The sequence below is a fragment of the Chrysemys picta genome, chromosome 4 (assembly GCF_011386835.1).
Source record: "Chrysemys picta bellii isolate R12L10 chromosome 4, ASM1138683v2, whole genome shotgun sequence".
Classification (NCBI taxonomy): Eukaryota; Metazoa; Chordata; order Testudines; family Emydidae; genus Chrysemys; species Chrysemys picta.
Window position 1 is genome coordinate 80944934 of NC_088794.1, and position 24263 is coordinate 80969196.

The 24263-nt window shown below is 46.5% G+C and overlaps 1 long non-coding RNA gene across 1 annotated transcript in view; it reads right to left on the minus strand.

Moving 5' to 3' along the window:
- Positions 1-493: 493 nt before the first annotated feature.
- Positions 494-24263, minus strand: part of LOC135983111 (uncharacterized) — a 35955-nt gene continuing 12185 nt past the window's right edge. The window contains exon 3 of the long non-coding RNA XR_010600601.1: positions 494-851. This is a non-coding gene — a long non-coding RNA (uncharacterized LOC135983111). The remainder of the gene's footprint in view (positions 852-24263) is intronic.

The window sequence follows — 24263 nt, forward strand, 5'->3', positions numbered from 1 at the left end:
TTTTTTTTAAACGTTTTGAGTCAGCAAAAATGCTGAAAATGTTCATTTTGAGGTCTAGCTGCAATGATTTCCCCCCTCCACCCTTGATTTTTTGGTATTGCTGGTAAGCCAAAACTTCCATTATTCTCCCTGCTCTAATCGGAATTGGGCTCAGGAAGTGCAGGTTCCAACTGTAAGCAGACTAGATCTTGTGTTATTTCATACCTGAATAAATGACACCTTGAGACAAAAGAAAGCCAAGAAAAAATAAACATCAGTTCAAATACCGAGATATTGGGGTTCCTCCAGAGCCTGCTTGCCCACCTACAGCTTAGACTACCTCAATACTCCCTTCAGTAACATGATGTTCAATACAATGTTCACCGGGAGAAGGATCTCTGGCTGAACCCTAAAGGTGTAGGAATCTCTCTAGGCCTGTAAGGCTGTTCCATATGATTGGTGTCACTGGGAATTTTCCTTCCTTCTGATCATGTCCTGCCAAGTCAATGCAGACAGACGGGACGCTGCTTGAGTGCAGAGACCAAGCAAGCAGGGGAGAAGCTGTGGGATGTATACATTTGTGGTTAAGACACAGGGAGTGGGGAAAGCTGGTACATGCCAGCTACCGAGTGGCTTTATTTCTGAGAACAAACAGAACAAGTGAAAAGAGCTTGGCAGCGTTATTTTCCCCAGACACAAACAATGGAAAGTAGTGGGTCCCCCTGGCCATTATTAAATGGAATTAAAAATAGCAGCAGACTCTGTGGTACATGGAGTTCCACAGGCTTTCGGAATGCACAACTTCTTTCAGGGTCTGAGGTACTCAATGGGCCCGGGCTGGGTACACAGACCTCTTCAGTTCCTAGTGGGATCTGTGGGATGGAGAGGAGAGGGGCTAGAGTCAGTTCGTTCTTAGGAGAAAAACTTAGCACAAACGGTACTCAACATCAGGGGGAAAACATGATATTAAATATGGGCCTGTGAATATTGTGAAGAATGATAATAATACCACATAGCACTTGTACCATCCTCTGCAACTTTAACACAGAGAGAAACCATTAACTCTCAACACCCCAGTGGCACCTTGGGCCTCAGGGAATCTGTAATCATCTGTATGCCTCCATGATAAACCCAGCCAATTAGGCACAATGGTATGAGCTGGTACTGCGACTCCTGTGATAGCTTGTGCATCCCTGAAGTTTGCAGTGGCCCTTGCACCCCATGGGCTGATGGGTAATGTGGAGTTGATAGCATCTTGAGCTCAGATCCTGCCACATCACTTCTCAGTCCCCTTCATGATACCAGCACATCATATTGGCAGCCCCTCCACTCCTCCCTCCCCCATACTTGCATAACACACAGTCCTCTCCTTGTGGTCTTGGGGATTGTACACCACACTCCCCACTGCTGTGTAACCCAGCTCCCGCATTGCACCCAACCATATCAGTCTTCCAGCACTCAGCTCCTTTTCAACTTGAAATGCACCTTCTAGTCCCTTCCTCCTACCTGCACTTCCCAATCCCCTACCTCCTACTGCCTGGCCCTAGTTTTGGCCAATTCTATAATTAATTTCTCCAGTTCACAGATTCCATGGCCAGCTCCTTTTGGAGTGCGTAGGAGCCATTAAGCCCAGCTCCCCACCCCTTTCCCACAGAGACTTCAGCGCAAGCACTGGGCAGCCTAACAACGTTGTCATGTGACCGAACACCAAGATACCAAAGCCGACAGACTGTCTGTCATCTGGATCTACTTTGTCCAGGAAAACCACTTAGTTTACAAATATTTGTATTTAAATTCTTCTTTGCCCATTTAATTCAAGCCTTCAAGAAATGAAACTTTCCTGTAAAGGAAAGAAAAACACAAAGCCAAGGCTGAGAGAATGCTTGCTCTTTAATGCCATATTTTCCACAATGGAAAGAGTTCCTTCCCTCCATGTTTGACAGTAATCTGCAGTCCCAAAATAAACAGGATTTCTCTTAATTTTGCTGCAGGTTATTTCCCAGCTGTTAGAATTGAGCAGGAGAATGGATCCAACCATACAGGAATTAGAGGAGGTTCAGGGTGTTTACTGACCTGTACATCCTAGGCTTTCAGTTCAGAATCAGTTTGGGAAACAAAGGGTTAAAAATCTTCTTTAGTTTATGAGTGAAAACAAGCCCCACACCATAAAACTGGCACCCATGCTCTATTGCCAGTCAATGGAAGACCAGGCCTAGCAAAGGAAGGAAAAAACTACTCAACATAGAGGTGCAACAGGAGACCTGTATAGTGGGGCACAAAGCTGTAAGAGCAGGGATTGTTGCAGACCTGGCTGAAGTGCATTAGAAGTGTTGTATGAGGGGTCAGGACTGGACTAGCAAGGATGCATGGACAGAGCTCTGTGGTGGGGGAAGACTGCCCAAGGCTTGCCTATGCTATGCTTAATTTCAGACAGTTCTGTCAGTCTCCTATTTGGAGAAATGCCAAATCACCTCCAATTTTTTTGTATCAAATTAAAATCAGGCTTTGACATTTAAAACAATATTTGCACCTGTAACAGGACAAATAGAGACAACTGCTCCATATTGAAAGAATACCCCTTCCTTCTATTCTGCACTGTATACTTTATGCAATCCCCACCAAAGGGTTACTGAGCAGCTCCTAGAAGGTACTAGTCAATAGGAGTTGTTCTGATAGTCTAATACCTCTTCCTTCTCATTGACTGGATAAGTGTGCTGTCACTCCATATCCTATAGTGGTTGGAGTTCTTTTGGAAACTCAAAGAAGATTTCATCTTATTTATGTAGTTGAATAATCCATCATAATAAACACGATTTCCCTAATTCCCCTCCAGACTCTTAAATATTACATGACTCCAAACACAACACAAAGGACTAAAGAAGTATCACAAGATAGGGAGTGCTGTTTATTGGCTACACCGTTGACCCCCAAGACTCAGCGGTTATGAACAGTATCCTGTTTTGAATGTAAATACAAGGTTGGACACATTCACACCTTTTTAATTCTTCATGTACAACACGTACAGCCATTTTGTTCTCTGAACCATTGCAGCATATTACACACACACACACAATATACTTTTGGAACAGTCGCCATCTTGGCTCATGCACCAGAGATTGAACTAGAGACCTCCAGAGAAAAAGCATGAGCTGCTACAGCATAAAGGTTATAAAAGATATCTATCCTCTGTGTATCAGGCACAGAGGGGTATCGATAACACACATTTCTCGGTGGGTTACACGTGCATAGAGACTTTATTTTTGTTCCTTCTTGTTGCTGTTTTCTTAATATGAAATAAGTCATTTTAGCCTGAAAGTAAATGGTTGCACTTTTATGGAGAAACATAACACTTCCTGTCCTTTGCTCTGGTTTTTGCAGGCTGGAAATGAGATCTGCTTGGTGTAATGACCATCACTGCATATGATGCCACTTTTTTTCCTAGAGTGAACCAGCTCTGAGCCTGGTATTTGCCTGGGGTCAAACCTGGTTTTTACCAAACAAGCTGACGGGAGTCACAGCAGGCAGAAGGAAACAATCACTATGTCCCAGAGGGATCCTAAATGCATGGAGGCTCAGAAGGGGGGGGGGAGGGAGGGGGAGGAGAGGATCAGGTTTTGGGAATACTGTCTGGGAGAGCACTGGCAGGGGAGGGGATGTTTTCTGAATTGCAGAGACATCTGCACCATGTGGCTGACAGATCAGAGACAACAGAGCTCCAGAAAAGAGCAAAAAGTCACTATGAAGCTGCAAAATAAGGAATAAAAACAAAAATATATGAAACCAGAGAAGGGTTTCCACATGCTGGGCACATGCAACAGGAGACCTGTATATTGGGGCGGAGAGCTGTAAGAACAGAGATTGTTGCAGACCTGGACTGAGGCACATTAGAAGTGCTGTATAAGGGGTCAGGACTGGACTAGCAAGGTATGCATGGACAGAGCTCTGTGGTGGGGGGAAGACTGCCCAAGGCTTGCCTATGCTATGCTTGATTTTAGATAGTTCTGTCAGTCTCCTATTTGGAGAATGCCACATCACCACAACGGCCTTCTCTGGGCATCGTGAGCCTGCTGGCACTCTTCAGATTCTGGGCTAGTCTTTGAATTCTGGAGCAGAACTGCACCCATTCAATTGTTACTGCATGTGTTAGAAAAGCAGCCCAGGTAGAATGTTTCCATTTCCTGAGTGTATGAGGAGTATATCCCCTAAAGCAGGGGTCTCAAACACGCGGCCCATGGGCCGCATGCGGCCCGCGGAGCTCTTCCCTGCGGCCTGCCAAGCTCCCCACGGCCCCCACCCCCGAGTTATTTTATATGGCAGCTAAGCTCGCTGCTCCCCAATGTTTGGGGCCGGGTCTCTCCCCTGGCCCCGCCTGCCGCCCCCACACACCTCCCCCGAGTGTCCCCCAGGCTCACTTGCTGCCCCTTCAGCGCTCCGGAGCCTGCAGCTCATGCTGACTCCACTCCACTCCGCTCTGCCGGCTTCTGGCATCACCTGCTGCCGCAGGGTCCTAGTGCCCCCCTGCACTATGGCCAGGGCAGGCTGCCCTTCTGCCCTAGTCCTGAGCCGCTCCAATGCCCCAAACCCCTCATCCCCAGCCCCACAGCCCTCACCCCTGCACCCCCTCCTATCCCCAAACTTCATCCCAGAGTCTGCACCCCAGACCCCCTCCCCCACCCAAACTCCCTCCCAGAGCCTTAGGCAGATGGGGGTGGAGTTTGGGGGGGGCAGGTTCTGGGCACCACCAAAATTTCTACAAACCTGCCACCCCTGGAAGAGGCAGAGCAGGGGTGGAGTGGTGGTGCACCCTGTGCACTGGGGGGCTTTAACAGAAGTAAATCTAACTAAGTGTGTGTTTTGTCCTTTGAGTGAGGTGCATTACTGTTGGTGGCATTTAGCACTTTCCAGGAGGGAGGGGGGAGGAGCAGGGAGCCGCGCGCTCAGGGGAGGAGGTGGAGAAGAAATGGGGCAGGGGTGGGGCCTCATGGAAGGGGTGGAGCGGGGATGGGGCTAGGGGCAGCAAGGGGGGTGGGTGTCAGTGATGCAGCCCTCGGGCCAATGCACTAGGCCTCATGTGGCCCTCATGGTCATTTGAGTTTGAGACTCCTGCCCTAAAGAATGGTATTGTCCCTTTAAGGAGGTGGAGCTTTGTTAATCCACCTAGCAAAAGGTACTAATTCAACTAAGAGCCCTGCTGGTGAGGCAGAGACAATTGGTAGCCATTGAGTGAGCTAGAATATGGGTGGGAGTCAGGGGAAACTGATTAGACATTGGGAGGTTTAATGTTTCAACCTTATGCAGGAAGCAGAAACCACAGAAGACAGTTAAGGCCTGCTGGTCAAACTCTGCATATATGCAACATCCTAGAGACCCACCAAAGGGCTGCATGTTTGTGAACCCCAATACAGAAATAAGTAACTATTGCTACTTTTAATTGCCTCCTTCATTTGGGGAGACCTTCACTGGGATGCATTGTTATGCTAAACGACCAGCTTTTACCACTGTTTTCAGTTTGGTTTCATTACCAAGGGGAGAACCTGAAAAAGCCTGAATGCTTTGGTGATAGTTTAATGTCAGAATCTGAGTCAGAGAGAGGAGGAGGGCACCGTGGGAGAACAGGTAGCAAGGAAGTTAGGTGTGGTTTCTGATCCTAAACTATGCCTCCTTGGCAATAACAGCTGAGAGCCTTGGGATTTATTTAGATTTTAAGTGCTGAAGGGCTTCCTTCCAGGGGAACAGAATGTAGAAAGTCAAGATAAAAATCTCAATACTCTTATTGCAGAATAAATTATAATGAGAATTGTGTGGATTATTCCCCCTTCCCCTCCAGAAAATTTAAACTTTTCAGCAAGAACATCAAAAACTGAAAATATTTTGAACAAAAACTTAAAAGTTTTGACTTGCAACCATCACCATGGTGCTTCATGTTCCCATTCTCCTCTATAAACTGTATTCCCTGGTCAGATTACAATTCCCAGGATGCACCATTATCTTCCCCCTTGATGATGGGAGGCAGTGCTTCCATCGGAGACTTCATCGTCCATGGCTGTAGTGCATCATGGGAGATGAAGTCTGATTGGGGAGTCAGGCTCATAGAAATGAATGGGGACTTGAAGCACCTGAACTAAAATTCACATGAGGAACCATCGTGGCATTTTATATTCACAAGACTGTGAAGAACTTCAAAAAGATCTCACAAAACTAAGTGATTGGGCAACAAAATGGCAAATGAAATTTAATGTGGATAAATGTAAAGTAATGCACATTGGAAAAAATAACCCCAGCTATACATACAATATGATGGGGGCTAATTTAGCTACAACAAGTCAGGAAAAAGATCTTGGAGTCATCGTGGATAGTTCTCTGAAAATGTCCACGCAGTGTGCAGAGGCGGTCAAAAAAAGCAAACAGGATGTTAGGAATCATTAAAAAGGGGATAGAGAATAAGACTGAGAATATATTATTGCCCTTATATAAATCAATGGTACGCCCTCATCTTTAATACTGCGTACAGATGTGGTCTCCTCATCTCAAAAAAGATATACTGGCACTAGAAAAGGTTCAGAAAAGGGCAACTAAAATGATTAAGGGTTTGGAACGGGTCGCATATGAGGAGAGATTAAAGAAGCTAGGACTCTTCAGCTTGGAAAAGAGGAGACTATAGGGGGATATGATAGGGGTATATAAAATCATGAGTGATGTGGAGAAAGTGGATAAGGAAAAGTTATTTACTTATTCCCATAATATAAGAACTAGGGGTCATCAAACGAAATTAATAGGCAGCAGGTTTAAAACAAATAAAAGGAAGTTCTTCTTCACGCAGCGCAAAGTCAACTTGAGGAACTCCTTACCTGAGGAGGTTGTGAAGGCTAGGACTATAACAGAGTTTAAAAGAGAACTGGATAAATTCATGGTGGTTAAGTCCATTAATGGCTATTAGCCAGGACGGGTAAGGAATGGTGTCCCTAGCCTCTGTCTGTCAGAGGGTGGAGATGGATGGCAGGAGAGAGATCACTTGATCATTGCCTGTTAGGTTCACTCCCTCTGGGGCACCTGGCATTGGCCACTGTCGGTAGACAGGATACTGGGCTAGATGGACCTTTGGTCTGACCCGGTACGGCCTTTCTTATGTTCTTATGTTATGTTATTATTTCCAAATCAAACTATTTCAGTTTTCAGTAGAAAACTAAACCCTTTTTTGTTTTAGGGTCATTTGGGTTTTGTATTTACAATCAAAATTTTCCAGGAGAGCAGACACTTTTTGGAAAAAAAAAATTGCTTTGTCGAAACCCCAATTTTCTAAAACTAGTGTAAATGGTATACTTTGGACCAGCCCTAATTATAACAGCCTGTAGCACCTGACTTCCCCGTCACAGGGCCTTTGATGCTAATGCAGAACTAATAGAGGGAGGACTGGACCTGATAACAGCTGACTCTCATTAGGCTTGTTTCCTTCAGTAGGAGAGCAAGGCGGGCTGTAAGGTAGCGCAGTGTAAGCAGCACATGTGTATGTCATAGCAGCACTGCTGCAAGGGCTTAATAACCATTCCCCAACTAATGCAAGCAGCTTGACCCACTGCCTGGAGAGTGTGGGAAGAAGATGGGTTCTCGGGTTAACACAGAAGGAAGCCAGGCTGCAGGTGGTAGTGCAGAGGCATTGGTGGTATTCTCTGAAGGGGAGGGAAGAGGTGTAACAGAGAGAGGAAACCCTAGAGCCAAGTCACAGAATTAGCACTATGGAGTTGTCCCTTTGTAACTAGAGTTTGCTCTGTGCCATAAAGCTGAGATGTGGAACTGGATGTACCCAAAAGCTGGGAGTGGTCAGATCTCCGTGTCTGTTTCATGCTCCTCTCTCCCACAGAACCCTGATACTAAGTTTCCTTACTGGAGCTAAGGGAAAGGAGCGTTTCAAATGCTATTGGGCTCAAGCCTTTCTGACTTTAATGACTCAGATCTGTGGAACAGAAGCAATAAAGATGTGGGAGAAAAGGAGGGAAGCAAATTCCCTCTCAAAGGTACCGAAGTGTGTAACACCTCGTAAAGCAGTGGGAACTGGAGCTTGGAAAGTTATTGGAATCAGGACTTTCATCTCCTGTCAATAAAGCGTTATCATCACCGAGCCCAATTTTTAACTCTTAATTCCAGATGTGCATTTTGGAACATCATGCCTCTTCTCATGCAGGAACCTGCAACCAACAGCAGGGCCTGGAGTGGATCGAAGGCAAACTAGAAAGTTCCTTGTGCTTGTGTCTAAATGTGGGTCTGTAGGGAAAAACTGAGCTACCCGCATTTAATTAATCCTTGCTATCACGGATTCTACTACAACTAGGAAAGGCTGAGATCTAGTTGTGTGCCACCAATGAGCTTTAAGTGCTCAGCTGAAGTAACTGGGGTTCTGATAAAGAACAGTGGCTTCTCTGGGATCAGTAGGACATCTGAGAAAGGAGGGGCTGTTCAGTTACAGCAGCAGCTGGAGGGCTCTGGAGCCCACCCTGTTGGGATATCTGTCCTTACCTAAGAAAACAATTTGATTCTCCTCTTCCCCATTGCCTCCCCAGCTCCGCCTCCCCCCACCCCTGACATGCTGCATTTTGCAAACATTAATGAATGAAAAAATGAGGGGGCCAGTCTTTTCAAATGGGGTACCTTCTTTTAGATTCTTATACCCATCACCTCTGGAAATCAGCCTCTTACTTGGATGCTTACACATGGACTTAACTTTACACACCACATTGGAAAATATTGTCCTAAGAGACTTGCCACACAGAAAATCTCACAGCAGTGGCGGGAATAGAACCTAGGTCTTCTGGCTCCCATAGGCGGGGAGGAGGGGGATTAATCACATGGCCAGCCTTTCTCCAGAGGGCATTATATTGACACTTGTATGTGTATCAACCTTGTTAGAAATGGCTTGTTGGTTGAGTTCACTGGCTACAATAAAATTTAGCCCTCTTCAGTCTGCAGTTACAAAGGGTGACCACCTGCTGCTCTTTAGCAGCCCATGTGCCATACTTTAGCACCCCCCTGACCGCACTTTGGAAGCGATTTCACTAGATGTCACAACATGAGCAGATTACACAATCGTGGCAGGCCCAGAACTAGAGCCATGCAAGGAAGTTCTGGCTACCAGCACACAAAAAATAAAATAAATATAGTGACTGAATCAGTTGATGACAAAGTAGCACCCTCCCCCCCAAAAATTTACTCCCCAGGAAAATAGGGAAAGAACAGGCAGCTCCATGTATGCAGTGGCCAGTTCCCCCACCTCCCCAAAATACTGCTCAACTGAGGTTGGGGAGACTTTCCTGAAAAATCCAGCCAGATTCCATTCTTGATAAATTCATTGGAAGTTAGAGGTTTGCCCCGGGGGAAGGTGGAACTTGTCCAATCAGGGAGTGCAGAGTTTCACTCTGAGTCAAACTTGTGACTCCTGGCAGAACTCACTGGGCTAGATCCAACCATGGAACAAATGCATTGATTTTGCACAGTTGCAATTCTAATGTCAGTATGCAAGAGGCAGCAAAGCGTCTGTAACCTTCATGCCACAATGATGAGTGTGATATAAATACAGAGAAAGAGGGAGTCATGGAGATTCCCATCCTGTGTCTATAGACACCTAACACACACAACCCCAATGACTTTGCTCGTGACAATATACCAGCGGAGAGAGGGCAAGGAAGAGCAGGAGGGAAAGGAGAAGAGGAAAGGGATTAGGGAGAGGAGAGGAAAGGGAAAGGCAGAGAGTTCCCACCTGCAAGTAATAGCTCTTCATGGTCAAAGTGAAGGCAATAGAAATGTTACACATTTTATAGCATGGTTCCATTTGTTGAGGCTTTGTTTTGTGCATTAAATTTTATGGAACTTTAAGAGTGCTTCATAGTTTTGTAAAGCCCTGCATTAAACAAACACGCACACATCGTGTTAACCTCCTCTGCATCTCGTAATGGTTCAATACACCCTAATTTTATATAATATCCTTAATGCGAGACGTCAGAAAACACTTTGCAGTGAGAGCCACTCATGGGAGAACAGGAAAAAGGGAGGTTCTATCATGAAATGAAGAGAGGAGAGGGATGGGAAAAACAATTGAAAGTCCCCTGTGTCTTGATTGGCCAGTCCTCATCACTGAAGCAGTTGTTACTAAGCCCCATGTTTACTCCTCACTGAAGTGCAACCCAATCATTCCCCCCTGGGTGGAGAGCATCCCTTTTATGTGGCAACACTCAAACCTTGAGGAAATACCCAGTATCCTCTGCTGTTTTGTTGCCCGTTGTATATCGCAACATATTCTGAGGATTGGGACTCCTGGGTTCTATTCCTAACTTGCTGTATGACCTTGGATAACTCATTTAACCCCTCAGGGTCTCAGTCACCCCATCTGTAAACCAGAAACAATCTCCTTAATGACCCCCTTAGAGCAGTAGAGTTCAGCTGTGGTGCTTTTGTGGATTGATCTTTGGACCTGCTTGTCTGCAGTCTGGCCAAGTTTATTTCCATCTTGTTTCCATGCTTTGCTCTGGGTTTGCTCACCCTGCAAGGGCCCAGTGCTCAGTAACGTAGCAGTGTCACCATAACCAAAGACACAGCTTTCTTCCTTGTACAAATAACCCTGAAGACTAGGTGGGTTCATGGCTTGCGACATGTGCTGCTTCTCACTTCCTTGCGCCTCTCAAGCCATCTGTGTGTTTTGTATCCATCCGAATAAATCTTTTGTTCCCATTGTCAAAGCAGAGGCCTAATGGCCTGCCCGAGCCAGACCCCAACCACCCCCAAGTAGTGAGGAGAGATGGTACATTGCGAGGAGAGGCAAAAGTGTTTGAGGAAGAGGGACTGAGGATAGAGATGGGATTGGGGGAGAGAGCAACCTGGTGCATGAGCTTGAGGGAAGGAAGGAGTGAGGCAGGGAGAGGGACAGAGGGGGCTTCCATTTGCTGGTTGACAATTTATCACTGTTTTCTGTCTTCTCTTGGCATCACAAACCCTCTTTCCTCTCCTTTCATCTGTAGCAACTTCCGTGTCTCCTCTGCAGTCCACCTCAGCTCTGGAATTCATCAGGGAAGCCTGCAGAGTCAGTGGGCCATAGTAAACTGACTCACAATATGCTGTATCATGAACCCCCAGCAGAGAGACAGGGTAGCACCAGATGATACATTCCCCTACTGTGCCAGCTGTGGGAGGACACAATTAAAAATGTTATTGGGAGAGTCACTATCAACTTCTGGGCAGGGACTGGAGGCAAGTTGGAGCCTCTGCCATGTCTGTTTCAGACCCTACCCCAGTCCCAGTGAGGTTATGAAGTATGGTAGTCTGGAACATATGGATTAGAATGGAGTAAGACTCCTCCTGCTGCAACATCTAAATTTGCTTCCTACCCAATGCCCGGCCTGCAATGCAGTGGGCAGGGGATCGGCCTCCATCCAAGACTGTGCTGGCGTTATTACATATCCTGAGCAGAAGTGTGACACTCAGGATTCCTGGGTTCTGTTCCTAATTCTGCCTCACTCTCTGGGTTTGTGGTCAGTTATTTTGTGTCTTGGTTGTTCAGACTGTGAATTGGGGGTGATAATACTGATATGCCTTTTAGGGGGTACTGTGGGATTTAATGAATTAATGTTTGTAAAGCATCTTGAGATCTTTGGATGAAAAACATTGTAGATGTGTAAAGTATTATTTTTATTTATTAAGTATCATACACTGGGGGAAGACAAATCTACAGAGGATGAGTTAGGGGAGTCAGAGAACAGACAGCTGTTATTCTCCCTGTGGGGAATGGTCTCAGTGCCTCCCCATGAAATACTCACAGCCACAACAGTGTATAACCACATGTCATGTGCACCACCATAAAACCAGGGGCTGGCTAGTATGTAGTGTTGAGATGATACTGATGAAGCCAGCCAAGGTGGACAGGGCAGTGCACAAGGGGAAGGAACGGGAGGGTCTTTCAGCAACCTACCAGACAGCAGAACCAATTGCAATGGCACCAGGTGGACCCCTTAGGAGCCAGTCTTACTGCTCTGGCTCCCAGATTGTGTTTGGATTATGTGGAAGGGAATTGGCTTCTTTCAAAGGATTCCCACCACCACCCCTCAAACACACTACACACTTTTAGCCAAAGTCAAGCCTTCCCTCCTTTTATCCCCCTAGACACTCTAGGAATGAGATGGACTTTTCAAGTTGTGCGACAAAAGTGAGGCAGGTCCCAGGCAGATCCTTAGACTTTAAAAGCAGCAAGGAAATGCTGGACACACTGAGAGATGGTACTTCCTTGAGAAACATCTAATCCCCTTCAGATGAGAATCCTTAACCCTAGTCACACCACAGTCATGAATCACCCAATAAAAGCCTGACCCCTCTGCATGCCTTGCTGTCAATTTAGCAATGGAAGGAAGGTTTTCTTTATGGCTTTCACTCAAGCATATTACAGCTGCTCGGGATTTCTGAGAAGGCGCATTTGTCAACATTTTTCTATCCCAGCCTCCATCTAGGACAGTCTGAGATCCCACTACAGCAAGAAGATGAATGCCAAGCTCTGGATGCCAGTGATGCTCTGTTACCAATATGAGGGACTCTGAATTCATTTAGTCCTCATGCTACAAGCTCAAGCACACCAGCTGTTTGTTAAAGAAAACAGAATCCCTCTTCTGGCCCATGACAGGCTTCCCTGCAGAGCCAGCCAGCCAGAGAGGAGATTCTAACAGTGTGACATGGTACAGACCATAGCACCTCATGTGACAGGAAGGGACACAAGCCAGACTATGGGATCTGCAGTGTGTGGGGGGCTAGGGCACTTTCAGACCATATGAGAAATGAACCCATGGCACATCATGGGCCTGTACTCCCAAGTTCTTCCCTCTGATGTTTTTCATTGACTGTTTGGGGATCAAACTACAGTTCTTTGGGGAGAGAACCCCTTCTTGGCTTAGTGCCCCTCACAGGTGGGCAAAGAGCCCAGGGCATTTCCTGTCTCTCCTACCTCTCTCCTGTGCTTCCCGAAGCAACATAATTGTGCTCCCTAGCTTTGTGTCCGTAAGCTCTTCAAAGGCCAACAGACAGAAGCTTCCAACTAAGACCAGCTCAGCTCAGCCTCACATGAGACAAGCTCAGCCCAGGGAGGAGATTCCCTTCAGGCTCACCTAGAAGAGCTGGAAGTAATTGAGAGAGAATAAATACATTACTCTACAGGTTTTTTTATTAAACTGTATATCCACGGGGTACTGGAGAGATTCCTGCTACATCCAGCAGGGCTTTGATCTTACAAACACAAGGAGTACAATGAAAGGAATGGTCTATTTTATGCATTTGTACCTAGCCAAGGATTCCATTTTTTTTAAAGTCATATTATTCATTTTCACTCTGTAACCAGCTCTTCAGTGGTATCATTGTGAAACAACTAAAGGCCACTCATTTCTGATTTCTGTTGCCATGAGATGTGATACATACATTTGGAGAAGGAAAAAATATGCAGAAATTTCTGCTGTGAAAAGTAGAAATTAGGTCAGTTGTATTTTGAAGTTGTTAGTGAAAAGGTCTCTTCCCAACAAGATCTTCATCTAGTTCTCCCTAAGTGTCTATCACAGCAAATTGCCTTAAATAAAAGCCAAAATGAGACTTTGTAACTACCTGTGATATAAACTCATCCTGGAATCTAGGTACTTTCTGTCTCATGCATCACCACCAGCAACAGTGGACTTGGAATTTAACTGAGTTCTGAGGATGATTGGTGAGTGAAGCAGGATAGAATCCAGTTTGTTTTTCCTGCAGGTATATTGGGTTCTGCAACCCAACAGAGGTCTGTACTGACTTGTCCTTTACATAAACTGTATGGATGGGATGGACATAAAGAATCAATCACAAATAGCTTGGTATATTTTGTATTATTAATTATTATTACCACAGTGCCCAGAGGCTCCTATCAGACTTGGGTCCCTGTTGAATTAGGTGCTACAGATAGGGGCAGTCCCTGCCCTGAAAAACTTGCAGTTTTAAAGGCAAGCAACATACAAAGGATGGAGAAAATCTGCTATATAGATTTTGTGTAGACATAGACATTTCTATACTTGGGGAAGATCTTCAAAAGCACAAATAGCAGTAAGGTGCCTGTAACAGGGTGCTCACCTCACCTCACCCCACTGGGTTCAGCCTCCTGGTCTTGCTCCCCAGTGAGTCAGGACCATTTCAAGGTAGTGCAACACCCATGCTCTTTATTCCTATGTTTGGTCCAAGCACCAACTATTTACAAATTTAGCCCAGCCCAGGCCTCAGTAGCAGCAGGCTCCTAGCTCCAGCTCAGCCCAGCCGAGCCTCCTCATTTCCACCCTTCCCCCCTCTCCTTGGGCTCACTTCCTCCCAAGCATTTAGCCCCATGTTAACGAGGCTGGCAGGTGGAGCCAGTTTCCAGGCCAGTCCTAGTTAGTTGCCCAGCTCCAACCCATTTCCCCTGATTGGGGTGGGAGCGGCAGGAGCTGCTTAAGGCTTCCCCTGCAGTGCCTTGCCACAGTGCCCAACTCCCACTGACTTTCAGTGTGAGCTGGGTGTCTAACTGCCCTTTGAAAAGCTCCCCTCCTTTAGTTTGCAATTGCATAAATAAATATCAGTGATCTGCAGCTCTGCCATTAAACCTCTGTGGATTTCTATGAAGCATCACAGCAGAAATGGACCTTGAGGAGGGAAGGCAGTGTAGACTTTTCTGTGGTGCTCATCACCATAGTCTGTAAGCACCTCACAGACATTAATGAATATAGCTTCACCACTGCCCAGGGTAAGTATTATCTCCTTTTCATAGAAATGTCAGAGAGAGAGAGAGGAAGTGACTTATCCAAGGTCATGCAGTGAGCCTATAGCAGAGCCAAGAACAGAGCCCAGATTCTTCTGAGTTTGACTCCTCTGCCTTAGCCCTGAGACCATCCTTCCTCTTGCTTGAGAAACCCACTGTCAGGCAACAAATTATATAGAGAAAGAGCAAGAGAGAGTTTGAAATCTGCTTCCAATTATTCACATGCCTCATCAAAGTCTCTGCACTTTTACTTGTGGTGAGATTGACTCATCTCCTCATCTGGACCCATCAGCCCTATCCCCTTCTTCAATTTTTCTCTTGTTATGGTCTTTTTTGATAAAGAGAATTGGCTGCTTGAACATCTCTAAAGCCAACCCGTTTTCAAAAAAATATTTACGTGCATAACCCCAGTGCACCTGGGACAAATCCATTCTGGGCCCAGAACTGTCATCACAACCATATGCTTTGTGCTGTGTCTCTGAATGGATTTGTCCCAAGATGAATACAGTAATGCTTTAAAGTAGTGTATTTTTTAAATATTCCATCAGGAGCATAAATCAGAATAGAAGAGCATCTATACTGGGCAGGTAGGATTCTAGGGTCACGTGAATAGCAGCTGTGGGGAGCAATCTTCACACCAAATCCATTGCTTTGGGGTACAGCTACACAGGGCAGGCTCTACAATATCTATGGCTCTAGATAGATTGGTAAATGCCTACCCCATCACCCTCACAGAGGGTCACCTTAATTGGTACTATCCCTTCTTATTTTGCTGCCCTATGTGCCCCAGTGTTTTGTGTATGGCAGAGCCAGCCTGGCATCTAAATTTTCCCAAGTTTCAAAATTTGGAAGGTGGGAGTTGGGCTCATTCCACAAAGGAACATCTGTGAAATCTGCATCTTAACTCTCCCCAAACTCTCCCAAACTGCATCTGTGCTCAGATCCTTATATTTGCTTCCAGATCCTCTATGACCCAAGCTGGGGTTGTTTGTGCCAACAACTTATAGAAGCAACCATGTCCATTGTACACAGGTGCTTGGCCATCCCTGAGTAATGAAACACATCTTTATGGGCAGTAATTTTTGATTTAAGGAAAGGGGCAAAACTGCCCACAGTTTGCAGAGAAGAAAAATGAAGCAAACCCAATGTGTAGGTAGTGAAAGCAGCTTCCCCAGGACAATAAAGACGTGTTTCATTAGGGAAGGTGGCTGACCATCTGTGCATATTTGACTCGTATCCTTCAGATCTGGGAAGTAACAAAGCTGGTTTGACACTCACTTTTTTTTGACCATAACTGCACTGATGCATCTGGCTTTGTAAACATGGCCAGAATTTTTGAAGTGAATAACACATGCCTCTTGCTCCTCTGGGCTTGTTCCTTCTGCGCAGAACTCAGGAGCCCTCCTGTCTCCTTTCTCAGGGGGCAGAGATATTTAGCATGTGCTGTATCTGTTATATCTTGTACAGAGTGGCTATTTCCTGTGTGACTGGCAACATCAAACATGGTTGAAGTTATATAGGAGTGGCCACTATTTGTGATGTTTACAGGAATAAACATCACAATATGTCAGGCCAAAATAGTAATAGGCAGGTTTGGTAAAATCCAATAGTGGCATTGTGCTCCCTATCCCAATTTTTGCTTTGTTCAAACTGATGTTCAGGCAAGTGTGAGGTGCTGGATTGACAAACTTGGAGACCTCTGTTGATCCAGGGAAGGCAAAATGCATGGAAAATGGCAATGAAGGCCCCTCCTCTACAAGCCTCCCCCTCCCCCAACTCCTATCACTATTTCTCAGCCACCTCTAGGTGTTCAAACTCAGTGTTCATTCAGTCTTTTGCTTCTCTGCTGAAACTGGCAGTCAGGCTGCCAATTATGATGATTGCTTTTGTGATGTGGACAATTGTCGGCAAGGAACTGTGGTGAGAATAGTCATGTATCTCAAAGAGGCCACCAAACAGCCCCGAGGATGATCATGTCTTTCAGACACTGGCTCCCTCTTATTGTTGTTTACTCTTTGTTTCTAGAGTACACCCTGAATGTGCTCCGTGCTGCACAAAGGTACGAGACGTGCTGAGAGAGCAGCGTTAATGCTGACTCTCTCAGGGAGCACATTCCATGTGTAAGCGGCAGCATTGAAAAAAGCATGGATATGAATGTGGGAGAAGTGAACAAACAGTGCGTTGAGACTGGCACTCCTGATGGAGCGGCAGGGATGGGGCAGGGTGCCATCAAAATATACAAAGATAAATGGGTAGCTAGGCCAGACTTACATTGATGACACAGAAGGATCCATAGCTCATTACCAATCTCCAGTTATCAAGGCCATTCTACCACCCATTTCTTTGATGGCTATTCTGATGAAGATATGAACAGAGAGAGGTGTAAACCTTTGTGGTTGGCCTATTCATGATGTGCATTTTCCTGTTCCTAACTTTCTATGTAAGCTATCTATTTGTCTATCTCTGCCTATCCATACATGCTCACCAGTGTGCTGGCTGAGCACCAGAGTGAGAAACTGCCATAGGCTAAAAAATAACCACCATCCCCCATCCCCCAACATGGAAAGGACATCAAGGTGAGTAGAAATTGGCTGGTAAACCCTGTGCACCAGCCTGATCCAAAGTCCATTGAAAAACTCCCATTAACATCAATAGGCTTTGGATCAGGCCCCAAGTGAAGCCAGAGAAGCCACTGCGGGTAGAGGACCCGTACCAGTCCTAAGAGGCTGAGAGGGAAGAAAGGTATGGTCATTCTCAAGTAGCAGACAAGCTGTGTTACAACAAATGAAGAGATAGGAGATTGGAACAACACAGACTTACACAATAGGCTGCCATCTACAGCTCAGAAGAGGTAGCAGAATTCTGGGACTCTCCTTTCCAAAGGTGATACTGAGGGCATGTCAACACTATGAAATTAGGTCGATTTTATAGAAGTCGATCTTTAGTAACTGATTTTATACAGTCGATTGTGCTTGTCCCCACTAAGCACATTAGGTCGGCAGAGTGTGTCCTCAATACCGTGGCCAGCATTGACTCAGAGTGGTGCACTGTGGGTAGCTATCTCGCTGCCCATTGGAATTCTGTGGTAAGCTCCCAATGCCTGATGGGGCAAAAACATTGTCACGGGTGGTTTTGGGTACATGTCATCAGTCTCCCCTCCCTCCCGCCCTCCTTGAAAGCAACGGCAAACAATCATTTCACGCATTTTTTCCTGGGTTATCCATGCAGACGCCAGAGCCCACTCAGCTGCACACTGCTTTTGTGAGCATTGTAAACGCCTGGTGCATTATCCCGCAGTGTGTGCAGAGACTAGCTAGGAGCTGCCAGCACGAGGAAGATTGTGAGGAGGACATGGACACAGATGTTCCTGAAAGCACAGGATGTGGCAATTGGGATATCATGGCGACGTTGGGACATGTTGATACAATGGAACGCCAACTCTGGGCCCAGCAAATAAGCACAGACTGGTGGGACTGCATAGTGTTGCAGGTATGAGATGATTCCCAGTGGCTGCGAAACTTTTGCATGCATAAGGCCACTTTCATGGAACTTTGTGAGTTGCTTTCCCCCACCCTGAAGTTCAGGAATACCAAGATGAGACCTGCCCTGACAGTTGATAAGCGAGTAGCAATAGCCCTGTGGAAGCTTGCAACACCTGACTGCTACCGGTCTCTCGGTAATCAATTCGGAGTGGGCAAAACTACCGTGGGGGCTGCTGTGATCCAAATAGCAAGGGCAATCAATACCCTTCTGCTAAGAAGGGTAGTGACTCTGGGAAATGTGCAGGCCATAGTGGATGGCTTTGCTGCAATGGGGTTTCCTAACTGTGGTAGGGCGATAGAGGGAACCCATATCCCTATCTTGGCACCAGACCACCTTGCCAGAGTATATAAACCGCAAGGGGTACTTCTCAATGGTGTTGCAAGCACTGGTGGATCACAAGGGCCGTTTCACCAACATCAACGTGGGATGGTTGGGAAAGGTGTATGACGCTCGCATCTTTCGGAACTCCGGGCTGTTTGGAAAGCTGTAATAAGGGACTTTCTTCCCAGACCAGAAAATTACCATTGGGGATGTTGAAATGCCAATAGTTATCCTTGGGGATCCAGCCTACCCCTTGCTCCCATGGCTCATGAAGCCGTACACAGGCAGCCTGGACAGCAGTAAGGAGCGGTTCAACTATAGGCTGAGCAAGTGCAGAATGGTGGTAGAATGTGCCTTCGGACGTTTAAAAGGGTGCTGGTGTAGTTTACAGACTAGGTTAGACCTCAGCGAAACCAATATTCCCATTGTTATTACTGCTTGAATGACAGCCTTCTGTTGCTTGGGTCATCCCCTGGAGTTGAGTGACAGGGTGCCCAGAGCCCCTTCCCCGTGTTCTTGGGCATCTGGGTGAGGAGGATATGGAACTTGGCAAGGAGGGCAGGCGATTACACAATGGCTGCAGTGGTGGTCTGTACTCATAGACTCATAGACTTTAAGGTCAGAAGGGACCATTATGATCATCTGGTCTGACCCCCTGCATGCTGCAGGCCATAAAACCGTCCCTACCCCTTCCCTGGACTCTGCTGTTGAAGTCCCCAATCCTGTTTTTAGTGACTGCAATCGGCAGAGACCCTCCTGCTAGAGATCCCTGCCCCATGCTGCGGAGGAAGGCGAAAAACCTCCAGAGGCTCAGCCAATCTGCCCTGGAGGAAAATTCCTTCCCGACCCCAAATGTGGCGATCAGTAAGACCCCGAGCATATAGGCAAGAGTCTCCAGCCCGACCCCGTTAGCCATTATACTATTTACCCACCATTGCTTGGCTTTCCTTGACTACTATGTTTTACCATTAAACCATTCCCTCCATAAACTTATCTAACTTTATCTTAAAACCAGACAGGTCCATCGCCCCCACCGTTTCCCTCGGTAGGCCGTTCCAATATTTCACCCCTCTGACGGTCAGAAACCTTCGTCTAATTTCAAGTCTGAACTTCCCCACGGCCAGTTTGTATCCATTCGTTCTGGTATCCACGTTCGTACTAAGCTGGAATAATTCTTCTCCCTCCCTTGTATTAATCCCTCTAATATATTTAAAGATAGCAATCATATCCCCTCTCAGCCTTCGCTTTGTCAGACTAAACAACCCAAGCTCCTCTAGTCTCCTTTCGTACGACAGCTTTTCCATTCCTCTGATCATCCTAGTGGCCCTTCTCTGCACCCGTTCCAGTTTGAGTTCATCTTTTTTAAACATGGGAGACCAGAACTGCACACAGTACTCCAAATGAGGTCTCACCAGCGCCTTGTACAACGGAAGCAGGACCTCCTTATCCCTACTAGATATACCTCGCCTAATGCATCCCAAGACCGCATTGGCTTTTTTCACCGCCACGTCACATTGTCGACTCATAGTCATCCTGCGGTCTACAAGAACCCCTAGGTCCTTCTCCTCTTCCGTTACTTCTAACCAATGCGTCCCCATCTTGTAACTAAAATTGTTATTAGTCATCCCCAAATGCATCACCTTACACTTTTCACTATTAAATTTCATCTTATTTCTGATACTCCAATTCACAAGCTCATTCAAGTCTCCCTGCAGGATATCCCTGTCCTCCTCCGAATTTACAACGCCTCCCACCTTCGTATCATCTGCAAATTTTATCAGCCCACTCCTGCAATCGGTTCCGAGGTCAGTTATAAATAGATTAAATAAAATGGGTCCCAAAACCGAACCTTGAGGCACTCCACTAGTAACCTCCCTCCAACCCGACAGTTCACCCTTTAATACAACCCGCTGCTTTCTCCCCAGTAACCAATTCCTTATCCACTTCTGGATTTTCATATCGATCCCCATGTTTTTCAGTTTAACCAATAATTCCTCATGGGGTACAGTATCAAACGCTTTACTGAAATCCAGGTATATTAGGTCCACCGCATTTCCCTTATCTAATAAATCCGTACTCTACTTGCCTTTCCTGCAGCTCCACCAGATGCCTGATCATGTCAGTTTGCTCCCCCATTAGCCTCAGCATCTCCTCTTGTGTGTTTTGATCACGCTCACTGAATGCTTTCCTGGCCTCTGCAACCGAATGCCTCCATGCATTCAGCTGTGCCCTATCAGTGTGGGAGGACTGCATGAGCTCTGAAAACATGTCATTGCGAATGCAGTTTTTTTGCCTTCTAATCTGTGATAACCTCAGGGACGGAATTAATGTGGGGAGTATAGAAGCATTTGCAGCTGCGGTGGGGGGCGGGGGGAAGGGAGAGTAGACTTTTAAGATACATTTTTGAGAACAAAAGGGAGACTCTTTCACAGTGAATCAAGCAATTCACAGCAGACAGCACATGTGTTTTAGGTACAAGGTCGCATTTTGCCTTTTATATTGAGCGCCTGCCTGTATGGTGACACATCACACCATGTGCAACAGAATTCGGTTTGCAGGAAGCCATGATAAGCCAAAGGGTACACAGGGTTGGCTTCTTCCGCGCTCATAACGTGGGAATGGTTTCAAACTGCAGCACCCTCCTTTTCCATAGCAACCAATGCCAGTTGTGTTTGACGTTTAAAAGGAGGGGCTACGTTTAAAAGGAGGGACTGCAGTTGCCGTTTAAAAGGAGGGGCAGTGGTTTTGGGGTGGATGTGCAGCACACCCCTCCCCCCCATGTGGCTATTCTCCAGGATGATCCCTTTTAACCAAGCACAAACAGCCAAGCATGCCCGGGGTCTAATGTGTTGAGGATCAGCAAACAGAGGGGATTACTGTTCCCTTACAAACTTCCCCTATTTCAACCAGGTGACCATGAATTATATGACTCTCCTGAGGCTGACACAGAAAGATAAAGACCGAATGTTGCATGAATGTGACCAAAACCCAGGACCATTCGCTACCACACTTTGTGCTACAATGATTCCAGACCACTTGCTACTGGCTTGGCGTGGTAAAGTGTCCTACCGTGGAGGACAAAATAAGGCAGCCCTCCCCAGAAACCTTCTGCAAAGGCTTTCAGAGTACCTACAGGAGAGCTTCATGGAGATGTCCCTGGAGGATTCCCGCTCCATCCCCAGACACGTTAACAGACTTTTTCATTAGCTGTACTGGCTGCGAATGCATCCCAATTGCTCAAGGCAAATCAAACATTAAACACAATTGCTTTTAACCCCTGTAGTGTCGTTACAAATGTGCACTCACCAGAGGTGCCTTCTCCACCTTCAGGTCCGGAAACAATAGGCCCTGGGAAGGTATTGGCTCCCGGGTGATGAAAAGGTCCTGGCTGCCAGGAAGAACGGATTCTCTGCTTGCCTTCTGTGCATTCTCTTCCACCTCCTCCAATTCCTCATCCACAAAATCCTCATCCATGTTGCGGGAGGCTGCCACCTTGCAGTTGTCCATGGAGAGTGTTGGGGTACTGGTAGGGTCCCTCCCTAGAATGGCATGCAGCTGATCATAGAAGTGGCATGTCTGGGGCTCTGACCCGGAGCGACCATTTGCCTCCTTTGTCTTTTGGTAGGCTTGCCTGAGCTCCTTAATTTTCATGTGGCACTGCTGTGCATCCCTGGTGTAGCTTCTCTCCACCATGCCCTGTGCAATTTTGGCATATATATCAGCATTTCTTCTGCTGGATCAGAGTTCTGCCTGCACAGATTCTTCTCCCCCTACTGCAATCATATCCAGTGTCTCCCATTCACTCCATGCTGGAGCTCATTTGTGATTCTGGGACTGCATGGTCACCTGTTCTGCTGAGCTCGTCACGCTGACCAAACAGGAAATGAAATTCAAAAGCTCCCGGTGCTTTTCCTGTGTACCTGGCTAGTGCATCGAAGTTGAAAGTGCTGTCCAGAGCAGTCACATTGGAGCACTCTGGGATAGCTCCCAGAGGCCAATACCACTACCCCAAATTAGACCCAGGAAGGTCAATTTTAGCACTACTCCCCTCATCGGGGAGGAGTACAGCAGTCGATTTTAAGAGCCCTTTAGGTCAGCGGAATGGGGTTGGTTGTGTAGGTGCATTCATTATAAAATCGACCTAATGCAGCTAAATTTGACCTAACCTCGTAGTGTAGACCAGGCCTGACACTTGAAATTCATCTTTACATGTGCATTTTAGGGAAGTGTCACAGGGTAGCTGGTCTCAGTGAATAGACTGAGCCCAGCTCCGCTGGACTGAAGCAGAAGAGCCTAATCCAGCTAATTAAAGAGGGCTGGGCTACACCTGGGTCTATGAAGGGCAGCTAGCAAGCAGCTGAGAGGATATGAGGCTGTGGCAGGCTGAGCCCTGGGTAGCAAAGGCCACACAAGAGAGGCACTAACTCCTGTGATGAGTCCCTGGAGCCAGTGGGGCTCAGGGAAGCGACCCGGTGGCTGCTGCCTCAAGAGGGGGAGTAGAGCTGGCTGAGGCTAGGAAGCTGCCAGGAGCTGGAGTGTCAAAGACTCCTGGGAGGGGTGGCCATGAAGCCTGGTCCCCAGGCACTGACTTAAGACTGCACTCTGGTTGTTTGCTTAACCTTTGTCGTAAAAGAATAATCCTCCTTAAGTGTGACTGGGCGTGACAGCACATGTTTAGAGCCGGGGGTGCAGTGGCAGCCATCATGGTGACAGGGAGGAAGATAATTTCTTTGCAAAGCACCCCCCACCTCCATGCGTGCCCAGGTACAAGGGTGACAGGATGACAAAAGCACCAAGTAATAGCAAAAACATACTAACTCTGAGATGCAGATCAAAAGAGTGAGCCAAAACCCCTTCTCTAGCTCAACCTGATGTGCTGGCCACAGGCCTCAGCCCCTCTGTTTTAAGGTCACCCACTCTTCTGAGCTGCTACCTGCTCTGATACTGGGACAAGATGAGGAGCTTGTGAGTCTGGGCCCAATCTGTAAGACTGGTCCAGGGCAGTAGAAATAGTGGGATGAAATTGAGCAAAGGGAAATTTTCTAATGAGGAGGTCTAGTAGACTCTGGAACAGTCCCGCTGGGAAAAGGTAGGAGTCCCATTACTTGGGTCATTTGAAAACTAGACTGGACAAAACTTTAGAGAAGAGACTGTTGGGATCAATCCTACACTGGGCCCCCCCAGTGGAATAAATTAGCTAGGATCTAACAATCCATTTTCATCTCTAATTTCTATTAATTGAAAGCTTTTGGACCTGCCAAAACCAGAATTCAAGGGTACTTTGAAATGCTTGGGCAAAAACCTTCTCTCACTTACACTGACATAAACATGGATTAATTCCATGCATGTCAATGGAGTTACTGCCCATGATCTCTATGACAGAGAGCAAAATTTGGCCTATTCATCTTTGTGATTCCAGTTTGTGTTTTAATAGGGAGAGTGGGCCTCACACTTTTAGCTGCCTGAAAGAAAGAATCTGTGCCCCCATCCTGGGAAAGATTACCCACTCCCTGTTGGCTGGTCACTGTAATTTTGATGAGGCTTTATAGTTTTAAATTAACTAGCTGTTGGTCACTGAAACACTAGTGTTTTAAAGTCACTACACTGCAACAGCTTAGCCCAGCTTGTCCAGACAAACCAGGAGAAAAAG